Source organism: Misgurnus anguillicaudatus, chromosome 18 (genome assembly GCF_027580225.2).
Source record: "Misgurnus anguillicaudatus chromosome 18, ASM2758022v2, whole genome shotgun sequence".
Lineage (NCBI taxonomy): Eukaryota > Metazoa > Chordata > Actinopteri > Cypriniformes > Cobitidae > Misgurnus > Misgurnus anguillicaudatus.
In genome coordinates, this window is record NC_073354.2 from 12,292,423 (window position 1) to 12,297,765 (window position 5,343).

The window sequence follows — 5,343 nt, forward strand, 5'->3', positions numbered from 1 at the left end:
TCTCCCTCTACCATGGCGCTCCTGTTTTTAGATTCACTGATTAATTTGATTCTGGAGGAGAGATAAAAGCCCGCCCACACTGACAATTGATTGGTTGATTTACCGAAACAGGCCAATTAGGATGCTCTCTGTCTTACACACACAGACACAGACACAAAGTCGCCCACTCTGCTCTGCGCGCGCTAAATTACATATTCAAATAGCTTTTCGAAAACTGGGACATTCAGGGTCCCGGGACAGGTTATTAAAAAGAAGGACACTCCCGGTAAAACCAGGACAGCTGGCAACCCTAGTTTGGCGCGTCATGTAAACTTATGTGCATCATGTGTGATGTCAAAATACGAGCCTGCTGCATATGCGTCTAAAGGGTTTATGATAAAAGAGACGCTCACTTTTGCCAGATACTCGGTTAATCTCGTTTAATCAGAGATTAGTGTTAAGTGAGTGTCACATAATTTGAATTTGCGCCCTTTGGAAGAGAAGTCACCAGCCGCCACTGGTAGTATTCTAAAGGAAGATACTTAGAGGAATGTTTGTAACCGAACAGTTTTGGAGCACCATTAACTTCCATAGTGCTCCTGCTTGATTACAAACATCTTCCTTTGTGTTCAGCAGAACAAAAACATGTATACAGGTTTGGAACAACATGAGGGTAAGTGATGACAGAATGACCCAATTGGTAATGTCAAAAGGGGATCTTATTATACTAATACCACCCCTCAATTTCAACAAACCACCATCATGGCGATCAGTGTTTGCTTTTCATCAGCTCATTTGCATTTAAAAGGACACACACAAAAACAGCACATTTTGCTCACACCTACAAAGTGGAAATTTTAATATGCTATAATAAATTATCTGTGTGTCCAATATTTACCTATTATGGGTTAAAAATAACAGCCATGTTTAGAGTGTATTTTCACTTTTTACACCTTTTCCATTTCTAGCACAAAATTAGTATTGTAGTTTTCAAATATGTGATTAGTTATCACAAAGGCACTCTCTGTTTATATTTCAAACATAAATCATTTGCGCTGCCTATGAAGGCTGTCCGAATGCAACTCCCAGAGCTGCCTTCATGCCTCTGAAGTCATTGCCTCATGAGGCAGCGAGGCTACAAGTCAGTTTTCGAACGCAGCCCAAGTATTGTTTTACATTTCACAAACACAAACATATTTTCCTCTAATCCCTTGTAATTTTACTTGTGTAATATAAGACCATATGGGTGATTCTCACGAAACCATTGAAACACCACGGCACTAATGATTTAAGCTTTAAAATGTGTAATATAGTAACATTAAAAAGCATCAGAATTAACACTGTACTGTGTTCTACCTTGCACAATGTGTGATTTCAACATAAGAATTTTTAATTGTATATCTCATTTTCTGCTGTAATTCTCATTACCGCAATGTGTCCGGCTGTGTTTGAACATGAGTTATGTTGTAATTTAATCAAATTAACACAAAAATATTAAGAAAAAAAATAAATGGATGTTTTGCTAGACTGCTTTAGATGACAGAAAAAATATTTACTGAATATTCATGTATAATAATAATGAAGAAAAATTAGGAAAATGATGTTTCCATGCCTGATGTTCTCATCCTCTGCAACACTTTTTGAGAACAGTTTAAGAACACATACATAATTTTAATAAAGTTTGATTTTGAGTGACCAAGCACATGGACCAGTTACTTCAAGATGGCTACCAGGTAATATCATTTTTTGCATTTAATTTGAAATATTGTCTTGTCAGAATGCTTACACGACATTTTGATTATCATTACCGCAACAGATGCTTATTAAATGTTAATTTAATTAATAGAAGCATACTACTTTGATTTTAAATGCATGTGCAGAATCTCCAAATTATGTTCTTTTAGGTTTGTCATGTAATTTTGAAAATATGTCAGTGTTGATGTTTTCTGACTGTTGCGGTAATGAGATTTTTTAGGACTTATTTTTTAAATTATGTTACAAAAAGTGTTAAATGATAAGTAAAAGTTTTTAAATTAATGTTCCCATTTACTCCAGACTTTGTTTTTCAATGTCTGGTGGGAAAAAAAGTAAATTTAAGCAATTTTTACATTTTCATGCTTGACATTTTTAAAACCAAGTTTTCGTGAGAATCACCCATATACACATTTTAAGAAATCAAATAATTCAATTTTGACAGCTGTGGATTTATGTTGACTTTTAACAGAGATAGAGACTGTGTTAACTAGCTTCTGTCTGGACTCCTCTTTTACCTTCTTTCCTTTTTGGACAAGTTAATTCAGTCTTTACCCTTCCGACCCTGCCAAATTCCCCAGAGACTTGAATAGAAACTCATTACCAGATGTAAGATTGCATAAAACATAAAGCAATGTTTTTAGGTATCTGTTTAAAAGGGTGAACAATAGAGCAAGAACAGAAGATCTGCAGTAAGAACAAAGGAAAAGAAAGCTGGAGCTTATTACACCTGAATGCCAGGATGACTGAGAAAAAGTGTGTTTTTGCAGATAATAGTTTGGTGATTAGGTATGAGTGAATACACATACTGATTAAATTTATGTTGAATCGTAAAATAATCATATTTAATTTATTAAAAAAAATAATGTTAATGTATTCAGTTAATGCCCTGAGAGCAAAAAGCATAGACCTTTAATGTTTTTGAATCAAGGACCCCTTGCTGGATCGAGAGACAGAGTAGGAGCCCTATTAGATGTTTTTATAGAAAGTGAGTTGCAGTTGAAGCCACAACATTTACATTTTTTAAAACGAACGATAATAGGCAAACCCCCTGTTGAAGAATCAGCAGGGACATTTCTGCATAGTCTTTTGGGATGACATGCTTCATATCTAAAGAAACTTTACAGATATATTGCCTCCTTTTATGAGTGTTAAAACAGTTCTGCAAAGACAAAAAAAATCAAAGATCAAATTTTTATTTCAAACAAATTAATTTGTGCTTAAATTCAACATATAAGCCATTCAAGCAAGTACAGCCAGCCAATCTGGTGCCTGAAACTCTAAACACCGTTTCCTTCCCTTGAGGCCACTCGTTACAGAGTGATGGGCCTATAAAGAGTATGACATGTTTCTGTCTTCCAGACAAATGTGAAGCTGCACTTTGTGCCTCTAACGAGGGAAAATGGAGGAGGAGAGCGATGCATTCGCTCTTACTGGGTGGATTTGTTCCCTCGTCCACCCACCAGCCATTTCCATGCCGTCAGAAGAAGACCTCTTGCTGAGAGAGGTCATGTCTGCGTTCATCACTAAGATAAGACTTTGTGTCTGTGTTTATGACTCTTTCTACATGTAGGTGTGCATTTTATGGACTTTAGGGCAGGTTGGAGTTCATCTGGGCAATGTGTTTTGGGCAGGAGAAATGATGCAGGTCCTTGGCGAGCTCTGGACTAAGTGTGGGTGTTGGTAAAGAATATCAAAATTTTAGCTTTCATTTTTCATCCTTTCACAGGTAGTGAACTTGAACCTACACTGTAAAAATGCTGGGGTGTTTCAACTCATAATAAATGGATAACATATGGACAAACCTAACTGTTAGGTAGTAGCTGGTTTATCACTGGTCCAAGTTGCTTTACCTGCTAGTAGGGATCTGAGAGAGTTGGCACCCTATTATGGATTTGGTCTGGTCTTGGTCTCAAAACTCTGTGGCGCCGGTCTTGATCTGGTCTCGACACTGAGATGGTCTTGTCTTGGTCTAAACACATTCAATTATTGGCCTTGTCTTGGTCTCGACATGCTCTGGTATTGGTCTTGTCTTGGTCTTGACATGCTCTGGTATTGGTCTTGTTTTAGTCTTGACACAATCTGGTATTGGTCTTGACTTGGTCTCAATATGTTCTGGTATCGGTCTTGCCTTGGTATAGACATGCCTTGGTATTGGTCTTGTCTTGGTCTTGACATGCTTTGGTATTGGTCTTTTCTTGGTCTTGACACACTCTGGTATTGGTCTTGACTTTTTCTTGACATGCTCTGGTATTGGTCTTGTCTTGGTATCGACACACTCTAATATTGGTCTTGACTTGGTATTGCCACCTTTTGGTATTGGTCTTTTCTTGGTCTTGACATGTTCTGGTATTGGTCTTGACACACTCTGGTATTGGTCTTGTCTTGGTATCGGCTCACTCTAATATTGGTCTTGACTTGGTATTGCCACGCTTTGGTATTGGTCTTTTCTTGGTCTTGACATGCTCTGGTATTGGTCTTGTCTTGGTCTTGACACACTCTGGTATTGGTCTTGTCTTGGTATTGACACACTCTAATATTGGTCTTGACTTGGTATTGCCACACTTTGGTATTGGTCTTTTCTTGGTCTTGACATGTTCTGGTATTGGTCTTGGTCTTGACACACTCTGGTATTGGTCTTGTCTTGGTATCGACACACTCTAATATTGGTCTTGACTTGGTATTGCCACGTTTTGGTATTGGTCTTTTCTTGGTCTTGACATGTTCTGGTATTGGTCTTGGTCTTGACACACTCTGGTATTGGTCTTGTCTTGGTATCGACACAATCTAATATTGGTCTTTACTTGGTATTGCCACGTTTTGGTATTGGTCTTTTCTTGGTCTTGACATGCTCTGGTATTGGTCTTTTCTTGGTCTTGACACACTCTGGTATTAGTCTTGACTTTTTCTTGACATGTTCTGATATTGGTCTTGTCTTGGTCTCGACACACTCTAATATTGGTCTTGACTTGGTATTGCCACGCTTTGGTATTGGTCTTTTCTTGGTCTTGACATGCTCTGGTATTAGTCTTGACTTGGTATTGACATGCTTTAGTATTGGTCTTTTTTTAGTCTTGACATGCTCTGGTATTGGTCTTTTCTTGGTCTTGTCACACTCTGGTATTGGTCTTGTCTTGGTATCGACACACTCTAATATTGGTCTTGACTTTGTATTGCCACACTTTGGTATTGGTCTTTTCTTGGTCTTGACATGCTCTGGTATTGGTCTCGTCCTGGTCTTGACACACTCTGGTATTGGTCTTGTCTTGGTATCGACACACTTTAATATTGGTCTTGACTTGGTATTGCCACGCTTTGGTATTGGTCTTTTCTTGGTCTTGACATGCTCTGGTATTGGTCTTGTCTTGGTCTTGACACACTCTGGTGTTGGTCTTGACTTGGTATTGACACGCTTTGGTATTGGTCTTTTTTTGGTCTTGAAATGCTCTGGTATCGGTCTTGTCTTGATATCGAAATGCTTTGGTATTGGTCTTGACACACTCTGGTATTGGTCTTGACTTTTTCTTGACATGTTCTGGTATTGGTCTTGTCTTGGTATCGACACACTCTAATATTGGTCTTGACTTGGTATTGCCATGCTTTGGTATTGGT